The 18,054-nt window shown below is 39.9% G+C and overlaps 1 protein-coding gene across 5 annotated transcripts in view; it reads left to right on the top strand.

Moving 5' to 3' along the window:
• The first annotated feature begins 14,679 nt into the window (after positions 1-14,679).
• Positions 14,680-18,054, top strand: part of CHRDL1 (chordin like 1) — a 186,181-nt gene continuing 182,806 nt past the window's right edge. The window contains exon 1 of one of the 5 annotated variants that reach the window (XM_004471831.4): positions 14,680-15,216. The gene's annotated coding sequence lies outside the window, so the exon portion shown is untranslated. The remainder of the gene's footprint in view (positions 15,217-18,054) is intronic. The other 4 variants (XM_004471835.3, XM_004471836.3, XM_058292330.2 and 1 more) reach the window with 4 other exon arrangements.

Below are 18,054 nucleotides of genomic sequence, written 5' to 3'. Positions count from 1 at the left end.
CCAGAGACAGCCAAAGCAGATACAAACCCAGGTACTGGTGCTCCTGAGGGCTATGGAGACACACAGGTTCTCTGATCATTGCACATGACTCTGGAGTTCAGTGCTTTGTCAGTGGGCTTTTCTTTGAAATTTGTGTTTCTGAGTGTGATGGAGTTGGACTCAGATGTGACCTTTCTACACATGCCTCTTCTGTCACTTTTACTGAATTTGTGGGTGGCACTAGGGTTGTTATATATTCAGGAGAATTTAATCTCTGGACTCTCCATGTGTCAGCTGGGCCTTGAGCCTCAGCAGAGTTGCAAATCCTACTCTCTGGTTCATTGGACTTACCCAGGTCAACTAACAGGGAAGTGAAGATGGTCAACCACCACACCAGGGAAGCAAGAGTGCCTACAACTCCAAGCTGGAGAATTGTGTCCATCATCCATGTGAGATCTAAGTCCCCTCTTGATATAGAGGTGGACTGTACATCAACATTCCAGGGTCAACAGGATGAAGAAATAAAGTATCGATTAGAGTGGAATTACTGATATTCTACCATACAAATATTGTGACTAGTAAAGGAAGAAATTATAGTATTTATGTGGAGAATGTGGCCATGGTATTTACTAAGGGTAGGGAGAGGGAAGAAGAGATGTGTTGTGGGGGTATTTTTGGGACTTGGAGGTGTCCTAAATGATATTGCAGGGACAAGTGGTAGACATTATGTATCCTGCCATAACCCACTGAAGGTACTAGGGAGAGTAAAGTACAATGTAAACTATAATCCATAAGGTGCAGCAGTGCTCCAAAATGTATTCACCAAATGCAATGAATGTGCCACAATGATGAAAGAGGTTGTTGATGTGGGAGGTGTGGTGTGTGTGTGTTGGGGGGTGAGGTATATGGGATCCTCTTATAATTTTTAATTTAAAATTTTGTGTGACCTAATAACTTTTAAAAAATCTAATTAAAAGTAAAATTAAATTTAAATAAGGAAATCAGTAACTACTTTGAAACTACAGAAAATGACAACACAACATATCAAAACTGATGGGATGCAGCTAAAACTGTACTGAGAGGGATATTCATAGCCATAAACTCATACATCAAAAAGGAAGAGATAAAATTAAAGACTTTACTATACTCTTGGAGGAATTAGTAAAAAATACAACAAACTAACACTAAAATAAGAAGAAAGAAAATAGTAATAAAGATCAAGGCAGGCCTAAATGAAATAGAAAATAAGTAAGCACTAAAAATATAAAAAAAAAGAGGTGGTTCTTTGATAACATCAATGATAAAATGAGAGACTATGCAAATACACAAAATAAGAAATGAGAAAGGGGATATCAACACTCATCCCACAGAAATAAGACTATCATAAAAGGATACTTTGAAAAACTATAAGCCAACAAGAAGGATAATTTGGAGGAAATGGACATATTCCCAGGAACACATAAGCAGCCTACATTGATGAAAGAAGAAATTGATGATCTCAACAAACCAATCACAAGTAAAGACATAGAATGAGTCATTAAAAACCTTCCAACTAAGAAAAGCCCTGGGTCAGAGGGCTTCACAGGTGAATTCATCCAAACCTTCCAGAATAAACTAACATCAGTCATGCTTACACACTCCCAAAAAATAGAAATAGAAGGAAAATTGCCTAACACTTTCTATGATGCAACATTACCCTAATACCAAAGCCAAACAAAGAAACGATAAGAAAGGAAAATTACACACCAATCTCTCCAATGAAACTAGATGTAAAAATCCTCAACAAAATACTTGCTAATCGTATTCAACAACACATTGAATGAATTATATACCATGACCAAGTGGGTTTAATCCCTAGTGTGCAAGGATGGTTCAGCATAAGAAAATTAATCAAAGTAAAACACATTTGAATGAATTATATACCATGACCAAGTGGGTTTAATCCCTAGTGTGCAAGGATGGTTCAGCATAAGAAAATTAATCAAAGTAAAACACCACATAAACAGATCGAAGGAAAAAAAATCACACGATCTTATCTACAGATGCAGAAAAGCATTTGACAAAATACAGCACACTTTCTTGATGAAAACACTGCAAAAGACATGAATAGAAGGAAACTTACTAGGCATGATAAAGGGCATATATGAAAAACTCACAGCTAACATCATTTACAAAGGTGAAATCGAAAAATCTTTCCCTCTAAGATCAGGAACAAGAAAGGATGCCCAGTATCTCTCCTCCTATTTAACATTGTATTAGAAGTACTTGCTCAAGCACTGAGGCAAGAATCAGATATAAAAGGCATCCAAATTGGAAAGGAAGAAGTGAAAATTTCATTGTTTGCAGACAACATGATCCTATACATAGAAAGCCCTGAGAAGTCTACATCAAAACTTCTAGAACTTATAAATGAGTCCAGACAGTTGCCAGCTATAAGATCAAATAAAAAAATCAGTAGCATTTCTGTACACCAATAATGAGCAATCTGCGGAAGAAATCAAGAAATAAATACAATTTACAATAGTACAAATACCTAGAAATAAATTTAACTAAAGATGTAAAATATTTGTACACAAAAAACTACACAACACTGTTAAAGGAAATGAAAGAAATCTTAGATAACTGGATATCCATACGCAAAAAATACGAAAGAGGATTATCATCTCACACCTTACACAAAAATCAACTCAAGGTGGATCAAAGACCTAAATATAATAATCAAGACCATAAACATCTTGGAAAACAATGTAGGGAAGAATCTACAGGACCCTGTAATAGGAAATGGCTTTAAGAAATTCACCCCCAAAGCATGAGCAGCAAAAGTACAAATAGACGCTTTTAGGATCTCCTCAAAATTAAAGTCTTTTGCACCTCAAAGGAATTTGTCAAGAAAGTGAAAAGACACCCTACCCAATGGGAGAAAATATTTGGTAACCATATATCTGATAGGAGACTAATATCTTGCCTATGTAATGAAATCCTATATCTCAAAAATAAAAAGACAAACAACCCAATTAAAAAATGAGCAAGAAATTTGAACATTGCTTCTCCAAAGAAGAAATTTAAATGGCTTAAAAGCACATTCCAAATCACTAGCTATTAGGGAAATGGAAATCAAACTACAATTAAATGCCATTGTATACCCATTAGACTAGGGGCTATTAAAAAAAACAGAAGACTACAAATGTTAGAGAGGGTATGGAGGAATGGGAAACCTCATGCACTGCTGGTGAGAATGTAGAAGGATCCAGACATTTTGGAGGACAGTTTGGCATTTCCTCAAAACATCATCTATAGATTTGTTGCCATGTGACCCAGAAATTTTACTGCTGGGTATATACCCAGAAGAACTGAAAACAAGGACACAAATCGATATATGTACACCAATGTTCATAGCAGCATTATTCACTATTGCCAAAAGTTGGAATCAACACAAATGCCCATCAACAGATAAATGGATAAACAAAATGTGGTACATAGATACAATGGAATACTACTCAGCTATAAGAGGAATACAGTACAAACACATGGGATAACATTGATGAATCTTGAGGACCTTATGTTGAGTGAAGCTAGCCAAGTATTGAAGGAAAAATACTACATGAACTCTCTGATATGAAATAAGCAAATCAAGCTGTCTCAGAGATCTAGAGACTGAATGATAAGCTTACAGGATATTGTGGGGGAAAGGAAGGTAGTGAGCTAATGCCCACATGGGTGAAATCTTTGATAAAATTGTGGTAAATAGTTGTAAAGAGAAGGGATACTGTGGGGCATAGGGATAATATTGGGTGGGGTTTTGCAGGCTTGAGGGGGCTAGTGTTAGCAGGATGGGTCAGATGGCCCAAGGAATTGAGGGGATGGTTGAGGGAAGCAGATGAACATGGAAGATTGTTGGATATGTGGTTGAAACTATAATGTTGAGAAAACTCCTTAGAAAATATATTAAGGAAAGGTTACCTGTTTAAAGTGCATATGGCAGAGGGGCAGGTTTCTACAGAGTGTGTGAGTGCTCATTTTGTCATAGTGTGTTATATCATTGGGTGGAGACCCATCTAATGAATAAGAAGATGTACCCCCATCCTGCGGAGGCCTGATGTTCTGAAACACAGGAAACGGGGTCTCTCGAGAGAAATGGTGCCTCCTTATATGGGAGGACAGTCTAGTGTGTCAAGCCCTCAGCATTGTTGCAAATATCTGTGAATCTGGTCCTTCAAGTAGTGAAGCTTGATTGTCACTGTGGGCCCTGAGGGGAGGGGGAAAAAGGAGTAGAATAGATGGAAGCAGGGGTAACTGGGGGCAATGGAATTGTTTCACAAGTTCATGCAATGATGAATATAGGACATGTTAAATTTCACCAAAAATTTATAAAAGTGTATAGTCTAAAAAGTAAACTATAATGTAAACCATAACATAACTAAAAATTTAGAAAATGTACAGTCTAAAATATAAACCATAATGTAAACTAAAATGGAACCATGTTTGGTAGCTATGTTTCAATATCTATACAACAGCTGCAGCAAATAAAACATGAGCATGTAAAAAGATCATTGCTGAGGAAGTGGGAAAAGGGTTTGATGTTGGATATGTGGGAATCCCCTATATTGTATATGTGGATTTACTGTGATCTAAAACTATTTTGGAAACAAAATTAAAAATTAAAAAAAAAGGGAATCAGATTTGGCTCCACCAATAGAGTGTCTGCCTACCATATGGGAGGTCCAAGGTGCAAACCCAGAGCCTTCTGGCCTGTGTGGTAAACTGGCCTATGTGTAATGCTCATTAATGCAAGGAGTTCCATTCCATGCAGGGGAGCCCCACGTGCAAGGAGTGTGCCCCATAAGGAGAGCTGCCCACCATGAAAAAAGCACAACCTTACCAGGAGTGGCACTGAACACACAGAGAGCTTACGTAGAAAGATGACACAAACAGACACAGATTCCTGGTGCTGCTGACAAGAATGCAAGTGGACACAGAAGAACACACAGCAAATGGGCACAGAGAGCAGACAATGAGATGGGGGGGTGGAGAGAAATAAATAAATCTTTTAAAAAATTTTTAAAAATGGATGTAGACACTGAGGAAGGAAAGAAAGAAATTGCCTTGTCATTACATACAGGGCAACACCTATTACAGCAATGAAAGGCAAAATATCGAAAACAAAGTTTTATGATATTTTTCATTTTTTAATACCCTAATTTATTTTTTACTTTATTTTAATTTTTCTAAATTAGTATGTATTCTATTCCTAATCTTTAAACCTATCATTTTATTTCATTTTTCTGTTCATTGAATCTGGCAACATATTAGGCTTCATTTTTGAAGAAGTTTTGAACCACAGAAGGGTTCAACTATGCAGGGGAGGAACACTGGTATAGGGTATTATTGAAGCAGGATACATGGTTGTGAGGGAGTTCTCCAGGGCATGTATATAGGGTATATGAAAATGTTCAGATATTCATTGGGTATTTTCATGGTAGTTAGAGTTACAAAGCCTGGGAACATCTGTCACATTCCCCAATGCAATAGCAACAATCCCCCAAGTGCAAGGGCAAAGAGGAGTAAAGAAAGATGGTCCAATGACGAGACTTTGAATCTGATGACTATGCTTATGAGCCTGTGTGCCTGAAATTTCAACTAGGCCTAGAGTTGCAGGGTGCCTAAGAGTTACTTCCTGAGAGCTTCCATGTTGCTCAAATATGGCCACTCTCTAAGCCAAACTCAGCATGTAAATCAATGCATTACCTTCTCCCCCAGTGTGGGACATGAATGCTTCAGATGAGCCTCCTTGGCGCTGAGGGAATACTACCAATCACCAGCTGGTGATGCAACTAGAAAAAGACCTTGAATAAAAGGGAGAAATGGTAAAGACAAATGATTTTATATGGCTAAGAGACTTCATAATGTGTTGGGAGGTCATCAGAGGGGTTGTGCTTATGCACACCTCAACAGAATCCCATAGACAGCCAAAGTGGGTACAAACCCAGGTACCAGTGCTACTGAGGGCTATGGAGACACACAGGTTCTATGTTCATGGCAGATGGCTCTGGAGATCAGTGCCTTGTCAGTGGGCCATACTTTGGAATTTGTGCTCCTGAGCGTGATGGAGTTGGACTCAGATATCACCTTTCTACACATGCCTATTCTGTCACTTTTACTGAAACTGTGGTTGGTGCTGGGGTTGGTGTATACTTGGGAGACTTGAATCTCTGGACTGGCTATGTACCACCTGGGTCCTGAGCCTCAGCAGAGTTGCAAATCCTACTCTCCAGTTCATCAGAGTTACCCAGATCAGCTAACAGGGAGGTGATGATGGTCAACAACTACACCAGGGAAGTGTGAGTTCCTACAACTACAAGCAGGAGAATCACATCCATCAGCTATGTGGGATCTAAGTCCCCCTCAATTTAGAGGTGGAGGTAACATCAAAATCCCTGGGTCCACAGGATGGAGGAACAAAATATGGATTAGAGTGGACTTACTGGTATTCTACTATAGGACTATTGTGACTTGAGCAATGGACGAAATTGTATCGTTGATGTGGAGACAGTGACCATGGTAGTTGCTGAGGACAGGGAGAAGGAAGAAGAGATGTGATGTGGGGGCATTTTCTGGACTTGGAGTTTCCTAAATGATATTGCAGGGTCAGATGCTGGATATTATATATCCTGCCATAACCCACTGAATGGACTGGGTGAGAGTGTAAACTACATTATAAACTATAATCCATGTGGTGCAGCAGTGCTCCAAAATGCATTCGCCAAATGCAATGAATATGGTACAATGATGAAAGAGATTGTTGATGTGGGAGAAGCAGTGATGTGGTGGGGTGTGGGGTATATGGGAACCTATTACATTTTTTAATGTAACTTTTTTTGTGTCTGTGTATCTTTAAAAAAAAAGACAATTTAAAATAAATACATAAATAATACTGCATACCAGGCACCAGGAGATGTGTTGATTTCATCAAGCAATGAGTCCAATTCTGGAAGAATAGCTGCAATAAGAGTTATCACCTGGTTAAATTTATGAAAATCCACCGTCATCTTCCAAAATCTATTTGGGCAAATATAGGAGTTGAATGGGGATGTGGTGGGACTCACCACCCCTGCATTCTTCAAATCCCTGATGGTGGCAGTGATCTCTGCAAACCCGCCAGGAATCCAGTATTGATTTTGACTTGCTATTTAGCTAGGTAGGGGCCAGTTCCAGTGGCTTCCGCTTGGCCTTTCCTATCATAATAGCCCTCACTCCACAAGTAATGTAATAAATGTCAGGATTCTGCCAGTTGCTGAGCATATCTATTCCAATTATGCATTCTGGAACTGGGGAAATAACCACAGAATGTGTCTGGGGACCCACTGGACTGACTCTGAGATGGAACTGAGCTAAAACTCCATTGATCACCTGACCACTATAAACCCCTACTCTGACTCGTGGAGTATAGTGACATTTTGGGTCTCCTGGAATTTATGCCCCTTCTAATTCAGTATCTAATAATCCCCCAATTATGTGATCATTTCTTTTTCCCCAGTGCACAGTTTCCCTGGTAAAAGTCCATAGATCTCTTTGGGAAAAGCTGGGAAGAAAATTAAAAGTATAAAATTTGGCAGTGTAACTAGATCTGTCCACAAGGGGACCCAGCCTGCTGCTCATTCAAGCAGCTCTAGTTTGTAAACTGTCTCAGTTCTGGGAGTTGATTAAGGGCTCATGACTCTGTTTTTGTAATTCAAGTTAGGTTTTGTTCACTTGACCTAGAACTCTTCTGTTTATACAGATCAAGGAGATCTGCCCATCTATTTTACTTCTCGATGCCCCATTGTCTATTACCCAAGGCCGTAGTTGTGTGGGACTCAGTCTATTTTGATTGCTGCTTTGACACTGTCGTTCATTGTAGTAGCCACACCCTCCTTGTTTTGGCGATTAAGTGTTGCCACTTGGCTTCTGCCAGTCCGGTATCTGATCTTCCCCATAGTGTTTAAGGATCCTAGTTACATTACAGCAGTTCCCACAATAATTTCTGACCTACAGAGAAGAGCAACCACAGAGCTCTTCAGGGAATTTGGAGTTAGTCTCAAATTTATTCCTCACAGTCCTGGTGAAAGCTGTGTCCACTGGAAATTCCTGGGGTGGGTGGGCAGGTATTAGATGGTAAATCCATTCTAACATTCCAGTCTCTCTAAGCCTTTGGTTCCTCTAATCCACTGTGTATCAGGGTAATTCTGGCATCTTGAACTCAGGCAGTGTCAACCATCTTTTGACTCGTGTTTCACCCAGCCACCTGAACAAACTATTAGAGCCTTTTCTAACCCTTTGAGCTACAGCACTGAATACAGACTGTCTGCTTAGTGGGCCCATATGAATAAATTCAGCTTGATCCAACTTTATATTCCTTCAACCATTATCCCATACCCTTAATATACTTTTCCACATATATTCCACTGATATTTTGGTCCATATAAATTGGAAAACTTGCAGTTCTTTTGTAGTATAGTGTACTTCCTTATGGGTAGCACTTTGTAATTCACCTTTGGGGTCTTGTTGTGAATTTTGTCTAGTTACAGTTCTTCAAGAAAAGAGGGATGGTGAGGGTGGGCAAGGAGAAGCATTAGGAGTATCTTGCAAGCCAATTACCTCAGAACATTCTGTTGCAGTTTCATCTAATGGGACAAGATTAATCTCTTCAGGTGGGGGTTGAATAGCAGACTTCTCAGGGAGGGTGGAAGTTGGGTGAACGTCTCCTCAGGGCAGGAAGGAGGTCAGGACTCTTTCGCGCAGGCTGGAAGTGGGATGATGCAGGCTTGAGATTGTATGGCCCTCTCCTCAGGGTGAAGAGGAAGTCCAAACTCCTTGGGGCAAGCTTGAGGTTAGGTGGTGCAGGCTTCACTTTGGTTAGCCATCTCCTCACAGCAGGAAGCAGGCCAGGTTGAATTTTTCAAGGCAGACCACTACAGATGTATGTGACAAAATCTCAGCAGAATTTAAGGTTTCAATGTTCCCACTGCCATCTTTATCAACACATACCAGGATTCCACTCCCTTCCAATCAATGCCCTCATTTTAATGGCAGATATCCTACAATGTTGAGATTTTCATTTTCCTTGTAACTCTGCTACTTGCACAATGAGACTCTGAGTCTGGTTTTCAAGATCTCAAGTCTGTGGCTGCACAAAACAAGACTTTTTTCAGAGTACACATAGAAACTGTCACATCACTCATTTGGCATTTAAGTTGCAAATTTGAAGCCTTCATCTCACCCCTTTCTTTTATAATTTTAGCTAACATTTTAGGCACAGGCAGCTAACATCATTGTACCTATTAACTCCACAAAACTCCAAGGTGTTAAAAACACTGTCACCCAGAGCTTTGCCTCTTATAAGCATGGAAGTAGTCATATCCACTGGTGATACTTTGCATATCTCTATTACCAACTCATGCCATGGACTGTCATGCCTCTTCACTACTGGAAACAGAATCATCAGTGTCCTTGAATCTACTCAGAATTGAGAGCTAATTGCAAAAATCCCAGAATCAATTTTGAAATTTCATTTTTAAGATTCTGTTTCTCAGCAATCATTCCCAGTACCAGGTTAACAGGTGATATCTGTAAATAGTTTGAGATTTTATAAAATTGCCTCATACAACCATGGCGATGCACAAGTTCAAATTTTGTAGGGCAGGCTGCAAGCCAGAGACTCCGATGAAGGTCCTGGATGAGTTCCCCAGGAAATGATGTCTGTCTGAAGTAGAGATGGGAATTCTTTCTCTGAATGCTGAAATGATTTCTCCTTTTAAGGCCTTCAACTAATTGGATGAGAATCACTCGTTGCTGGTGGCAATCTCCTCAGTTGATTGTAGATGTAATCAGTCATAGATGCAATCAACTTACTGATGATTTAAGTCTATGAAATGAAATGTCCTCATAGTAAAACAATTAGGCCAGTGTTTGCTTGACCAAACAACTGGGCCCCATTACCTGGCCAAGTTGACACATTAGCCTAACCATTACACCATACAAACAAGAATACACATAAGTAATAATGTAGTTTATGTTAAAGTGCATCTTAATATCCAAAAAAATCTCTATAGAGTGGTTTACCAACTTCTACATATCGAATCAAATATCTGATTAATACAAATTCTAATTTGGTATGATTTTCTGTATAAAGAGAGAAACCTATACTGAAATAGATTACTCAACAATCTTTGTTCTCTGTCATTTTTTGGATAGCTAATCAAATAATTTGATTTTTCCAGATTTGAATAGGAAAAGAAGCACTTAAAGGGCTAAAATTTGTTTCAGTAGAGCATTGTTCAGTATTAATCCTTCTGTAACACTTTATTTTCACATTAATTTTTAAAATAAATACACATTCAGCAATAGGGTAGGATATAAGACCAACACACAAATAAAATTGCACGCGTATATACTAAAAATGAACATGTGAAAACTGTAATTAAAAACATAATACTATTCACAATTGGTTCAAAGAAAATGAAATATGTAGATATAAATTTAAAAAAATATGCACAGGATCTATATATTGAAAACTACAAATCACTGATGAAACAAATCAAAGGATAAACAAATAAATGGATATACTGCATTCATTGACTATAAGACTCAATACGGTAAAGATGTCAAGTCTTTCTCAATTGACCTACAGGTTTAATGTAATTCCTATCCAAATCTCAGCAAGATATTTTGTAGACATAGACAAGATTATCTGAATATTTATGCAGAAACGTACAGAAACTAGAATAGCCAAAACAATCTTGAAAAAGAACAATAAATTGGGAGGAAATACTCTACCTGATATTAAGGCCTACTATATGGCTACAATAATCAAGACAGAATTGTATTGGTGGTGAGATAGACACATCATCAATGGAACAGGGTAAAGCACTCAGAAATAGACACACATGTATTTGCAACAAAAGTGCAAATACAATTCACAGGAGGAAGGATAGCATTTTCAATAAATGATGCTGGATCAATTCAATATCCATAATCAAAACAGTGAACTTCAAACTAAACCTCACACCTTATATAAAAATTAGCACAAAATGGATTGTAGGTCTAAATATAAAACTTAAAACTATAAAACTTTTAGAAAATATATAGTAGCATGTTCAGAATCTAAGACTAGGCAGAGTACTTAGACTTGATACCAAAAGCATGATCTATATAAAGGGAAAATAGATAAATTGGACTTCATCAAAATTAAAAACTTTTGTTTTGTGAAAGACTCTGTGAGGAGGATAAAAAGACAAGTTACAGACTGGGAAATATATTTGCAAACCATGTTGCTGATAAAATGCTAGTATCTAGAATATATATAGGACTCTCAAGACTCAACTGTAAGAAAACAAACAATACGATTAGAAAATGGGCAAAAGAGATGAAGAGATATTTCACTGGAGCTCCTAGGATACACAAATAGCAAATATGTATGAAAAGATAGTCGACATCATAGACCTTGGGAAAAGGCAAGTTAAAACCACAATAAGCTATCACTAAAAAACCTACAAGAATGGCTAAAATAAAAAGTAGTGGAAATACCAAATGCCGGCAAGCATGCAGAGAAACTGGATCTCTCATAGATTGTTGGTGATCACGTAAAATGGAGCAGCCAACTGGAAAAGAGTTTGGCAGTTCCTTACAAACTACATATGTGCTTCTCATACAACCCAGCAATTGCACTGCCCTGCATTCATCAGAGAAAAGAAAACTTATGTTTTGCATAAACCTGTAGACAAATGTTCATAGAAGTTTTATTCATAATAGCCAAAAGTGGAATCGACCTGGTTGTTCTTCAGTGGATGAATGCTTAGATAAATTGTCAATTTGTTTGCAACAACTTAAAATGGATCTCCAGATAATTACGTTGAGTGAGAAAAACCCATCTCTAAAGGCTACATACTGTATGATTCCATGTAACATTCTTAAACTGTTAATATTATAGAGATGAAGAACAAATTAGTGGTTGTCAGGGACTTGGGAGAGCTAGAGGAATAGAGGTGAGTGTGACTATAAAAGGGTAACACAGAGGATGTTTGTGGTATTGGCACTGTTCTATATTTTGATTGTGGTGGTAGTCACATGAAATTACATGTGATAAAATTGCATAGAACTTCATGCACAAACACACACACAAATAAGAGCATGTAAAACTGGTGATATTGGAAAAAGGTGGATGGATTGTATCAATATCAATTTTGTGGTTGTGATAGTGTATATAGTTATGCAAGATGTTACCATTGGAGGAGACAGGATGAAGGAGATTTGAGATCCTTTTGTATTATTTTTTACTTTTGCATGTGAATTGAAAATTATCTCAAAATAAAAAAGTTTTAAAAAATGAATATGAGATTATTTATGCTCTCATCGCCACTTAAAAATAGAGAAAACAGAGCATGGAGATAATCATGAGTTTAGTTTGTATAAGACTTGGTAGGAATTATAGGTTAGGACCATCCAATGTGTACTTTCCAATTTAGAAATCAAGACAGGAACTAATAAGGAAGAATTCCAACAGCTCCTTTACACTGTTGCCTTCAACAATATGAGACCTAAGCAAGAACCACCCAGTTCAAGATAACTATTTGATAATAATACATTGTTTTAAGCCACTGTATTGTTTTCCTAGAGCTGCCGTAAAAAATTGTTACAAATGCATTGGCTTAAAATAATCGAAATATACTCTCTGACAGTTTGGTAGGTCAGAAGTCCTTTAAAAAGGTTTTATCATGGCCACGCTCCCTCCAAAAGCCCTAGAGGAGAATTCTTCCTTGCCTCTTCCCAACTTCTGGGGGTTCCTGGCATTTCTTAGCTTGTGGAAGCATGACTCCAGCCTCTACCTCTGTCTTCACATAGACTTCTCCCCTGTGTCTCTGTCCTTTCTGTATCTTACAAGGACACTCATCATTGGATTTATAGCCTACCCTAATCTAAGATGATCTCATCTCCAGATCCTGACCTTAAATACATTTGTGAAGATTCTTATTCTAAATAGGGGTCACATTTTGGGGTTCCAGGTGGCCATATCTTTCGGGGACCACAGTTCAATCCACTACAACCACTAGATTTGGGCATAGTTTATTATGCAGGAACTGGAATACTACATCAAACAAAGAAAGCAAGAGGTTGTAGCTAAATAGCTGAGCTTTTAAATCCCAGTGAGTCACTTATTTTAAATGCTGGGATGCATGTTTGTCCCAGGCTGTTCCATGAAAATTATTTTCCTGAATATTTCCTAAGTATGTTGGGAGTGATGATGGGGAGGGGATGAGGGAATGCAGATACAAAGGAAATTGAACAACCAGTTCTTGCCCTTGAAAAACTCAGGGTCTAGTGAGAGTAAACACCAGCACATTAAATGGTATGAGAGCAGTTAGAAGGCAACAAATTAGCAAGTTCAAACTAATATACTACAGCACAAATTGAATGCATGTGGCAATGTATGGCTACCCAAGCAGCAGGATGGAGCTAGACGTTTTGGGCCCTGAAGGCAATATTTCAGAAAGGGCCCCCTTTCCTTTGTTAGCAGTGAAATAAACATCTCCAGCAATGCAGGGGCTAGTTGGATGATATGAACACCTCTGAAGAAAGAAAAAAGAGGCAACTTCAAGGGACGCTCATTCTTGCTTTAATATTTCTTTTTACTCTGTTTCTGACACATGATTTTTTGGCAAGCCACAATTTCCCTGAGCATCATTTTCCTCATCTATAAACTGGAGATAACATCAGTGAGTAGTGGGTTGAAAGTTAGGAAGACTGAATTGAAATCTCAAATATGTCATTCACTAGATGTGCGACCTGAGGGATATCACCTGCCCCCACCCCAGTTTCCTCATCTGTGAAATGGAGAGAACAGAATGGTCCAGAAGGTCCTACAACTCCGAACCAGGTAAGAGATAGTTCACAGTTTGCGGTAGGAATAAAAAGCGTAATAACGATTTATACGAAAGTACTCTGTAATCCATAAAGTGCCATGCATATGTTAAGAATATTGATACTATCCAGTTCTATGTAAAAACAAAGCCTTGCAGCTCTCCTCCAAGTTTAGGGGTTTAAAATATAAATGGGTACTCTCTGTTAAGGCAGAACTTTCTGGGGCCTGAGAGGATTCCAGTAATTCTTTGAAACTATTTCTCATTGACTTAAGACACTTTTGGAGTAGTCTGTCTCAGGCTCACCAAGGCACTGTTGTTATTTCAAGGTTGGGCTCTTGGCATCTCTTCAGAATCGCAGGGACTGCTAGAACAGTAACTATGGTATTCTTCAAAACAGTTAGTAGAAGCCCTTTCTTTGGTGTTTGTGAGCCGTTTTTGTAGGAGAAAGCAGATTTCTAAATTCCGCACCGCGCCCCCCCCCCCTTGCCCCATCATCGCGCCTTTAAGGAAAACAACGGGCTAGGGTGTAATTTGGTAGACCAGCTCATTCTGCTCCTCCCGCACCAGTTCAGGTGCACCCAGGGTGAAGGGGGTGGGGGGTATATGGGAAACCTCTTATATTTTTAATGTAACATTTTTTTCGTCATCTATGTATCTTAAAAAAAAAAAAAGACTATACAAAAAAAAAAAAAAAAAAGGAAAAAAAAGGAAATGCCATTGTACCTGGAAGCCTGCAATCCCTCAGAAGGTATCTGAGATCTTTAGGGAGGGCACAAGTGTTGGGGAGCTGCTAGGTACAGCCAGTGCAGAAGGGGAGGAGGGGCCAGAGGAGATGTGCGGTCCCTTTAAGACCCCAACGCTCGCCTCGCCAAAGGAGGGGGGGGGGGGGTCCAGTAGGGGCGCTGCGTGATGGGAAAGTCGCTGGCTAAGCCTCACTGTTTCTCCTGATTTCTTAACTTTTGGGTCCCAAGAGCAGGAATAAAGCCATTGTGGCTGGAGCGGAGAGGGGGTGCAGGCTTGCTGCCGCTGCGTGCTGCAGAACTTCCCGCCAGCGCCCAGCTGCCGGCCTTTCAGGCCAAGTGGGGAACAAGCTGGCGGGTGGGCAGGTGGCCCCGGGCCGCGGTGCCCGCGCCTTGGCTCTGTCCCCGTGAACCCAGCGAGCCGCTCCTCACTCGTGGTTTGAGGGCGGTGATTTGTTTCCTCCCACCCACTTTTGAGTCCCCCTCCCCCCTCGCACGCACTCTAGCTCTCTCCACAACCTGCGAACCCCAGACCTCGGAGGAGAGCCCCGGGGAGCTTGGAGCGCGTGCACGCGTGGCAGACGGAGGAGGCCAGTGCCCAGGTCAGTGAGCAGTCCCCTGCGTCCGCTTCCCCCACTTGTCTTTCCAGCCTTTGCACAGGTGAGGTGTCTACTGTTGACCAGAGCCCAGGATTCTCCTGACCTGCTTCCCCAAGTGGTATAGATACAGATGCCAGCGGCTGAGGTAAAGATGCAGCCCAGGGCGCGGGACCGAGGCAGGTTCGGGACCTAGGATTCGAATTCACCACTCAACGCTCCTGTTTGGCCTGCAGTTCTCCATACTCTGTAGCTTTGGAAGGTCTCTTGGGTACTCCCCACAGAGCTAGCCGATGGACTTTGCAATCAACTTACAGAGTGTGTTCTGAAACTGTTTTCTCTATTGTTGAAGTGCCCCAGACCGGTGGGTGATTAATACGTGCTAAAGTTAATGAAACAGGGTGGACAGGCCAGAGGGTTCCCTAGCCTCTGGACATCTCCCTCATTTTCCAGCCCAGACCAATGGGATTGGAGGTTGAGACTCTGGGCTCAGGAAAAACGTGTTGCTGAAGCATAGGACCTGGAAATCCTGCCTTCTAGTCCCTCCCACTTCTGCCACTAACTGTTTGAGAAGGGTAAGTCACTTGGGTTCTCAGGACCTAGGGTGCCCATTTTGAAGATGCAGTTGTTGTGTGGAATAAAATGCAATGATAGATAGGATGGTGTTTTGCAAGCTAAATGCAAGGCATTGTTTTCCAATCATAAGCAGCCATAAAGGCATTGCCTGGCATCACAGACCATTTTTCAGTGGTATCCACCACCAGTTAACTGAGCTTTTCTTATTTAGGGGTAAGAGGGGAAAGGATTTCAGCCGATGGACAAGGGTCTGAGATTCTAGTATCTTCTAAATGTTTGGCACAAAGAGAATTCTACCCTGGGGGCTGTCCCACAGATGATAGTGACTATGAGATTACAAAGTCAGTCAAGCCTCTCCAGAGGATTAAAGGAACACTGTGGGGCATGAAGAACTGGTTGACATGTATTTACCCCTTAGCCTTCCTTTGGGGATGTCTATTTGGCTCTTTTCTACCCAGAAGACCTGTTCTGATTGTGGACTCCTGATACTTGATAGGCTAGATTGCCTTGCAGTTATAGCTGGGCAAGGAGAAGTTGGTCTCTCTGCTTGATGTACATGAACAATGTTTTTGCTATGGAGGAACCATAATTGATACCTTTCCTTTTGCATTTGACATGTTTCTTATTCTCTTATAAAGTCCAGTCTCCTCACCCCCACCTCCACCCTCCGCCAGTGCTAGTTGCAGGGTTTTGTTTTCTTTTTGCTTTCTTGTTGGGTCCTGTATGCCCCCCCAAACATGTCAATGGCTGTATTTCTAAGCAAGTTCAATGGCACAACAGCCTGTGGGAAGCAGACAGAGAGTTAATACAGAAATAACTCCAGTTAACTGGGTCAAAGTATAATTTGAAAAATTAAGGACAGTTTGGCTCTTTGCAAGAATAAGAGTCAGCATGTTTGCTGAACGATGCTTGCTTGTATTTACTACTGCATTCCCAACAGATATCTTGATTGTCCCCTCTCGCAAAGAAAAAAGTTAAAGGGATAAAGAGAAAATTGAATAGTGGGGAGACTTGGGGAGGGAACTCTTCTCCGTTTATAGTTCTGTCTGGAATACAAAGACAGGACTTCAGGATCTTGCAAATCAAAAGTGAATATTTTAAAGTGATTCATTTTCTGATGTTCTGCATTGCAGCCTGGGAGGCCACACAGATGACAGGAATGCCAAAAGAGATTCATTGCTCTCTAGTCACCAACTTTTCTATTTGCTCATAGTATTAGTTGGGGCCCAAGAAAAGCAAAAAATAAACTCTAAGAGCCATTTTCTGGCCAACTTGAGTTATGAAGCAATGCTACTGTTCACCGAGTTGCCCAACCATTGTACAAGAAAAACAACCCTGTTGGTCCTTACTTGGGGAGGCCCAAAAACTGGTTTCAGAAATTCCCTTCTGATATCCATATGTGATTATGATAAACTGTATTTCAGTGGTTAAAAAACTTTCTATGTGGAGGCATGAATGATAAATTTATAAAAGGAGGCTTAGGAAGAACCTCACTGGGGTGGTAAGCTCTGTTAAAACTGTTAATGGAAATGATTTGCTTCAAGGGAAACGGGTAGCTCTCAGGGGACCAAAAATTCTCAGAAGGGACTAACTAATAAGTTAGATTCCAGGGCTTTGGAAGGTTAGAAATGTGTCCTAGGAGAAAAGAGTACTTGTTTAAGGAGTAAGGAAGAGGTAGAAGAGGCAGAGGGATATTGCAGATCCTGCCTGATGGCACATATTACTCTCCATCATCAATTCTTTTCCCATTATACATTCATAATTTGAAGCAATGTATTTTTAATTATTGAAATAACTTTACAGCATAAAGTAGAACTGTGGCAACCACTTCAGAGGCCAAAGACATTTCATTTCTCCAGAATAATAATCTTGCATTCCTTTGAGCTCTTTATGCTCAATACGTAATTTGGGCCTTATGAAAAATCAGTAATTCAGTTCCTATTCAGGCTTAACTTCACACTGAATGGGATGTTTCTAGGATAATTAAATATTTTCAAATCATCTATTGGAAGAGTTTTAAAAACTCTATGGAAATGGCTTGTGATGGGATGTAAGCTATAGCAAACTTCCTGTGTTCTGAGGCTCAAGCTTAAAATTTCTACCCCTTAGACTGGAAATACAAGTCCATGTTTTTAAAGAATTATAATTGTTTGAAGATAGAATATAATTCCTACTCTGTGATCTTTTGCATGTTGGTGCAGTATGTACAAATTACTATTTAAATTTGCCTAAATTTCTTCGAAATGGCCCATTTTAAGTTTCCATTTC

Source organism: Dasypus novemcinctus, chromosome X (assembly GCF_030445035.2).
Source record: "Dasypus novemcinctus isolate mDasNov1 chromosome X, mDasNov1.1.hap2, whole genome shotgun sequence".
NCBI lineage: Eukaryota > Metazoa > Chordata > Mammalia > Cingulata > Dasypodidae > Dasypus > Dasypus novemcinctus.
The sequence above is the reverse complement of the archived record's forward strand: the minus strand, read 5'-3'. Positions and strand labels throughout refer to the sequence as shown.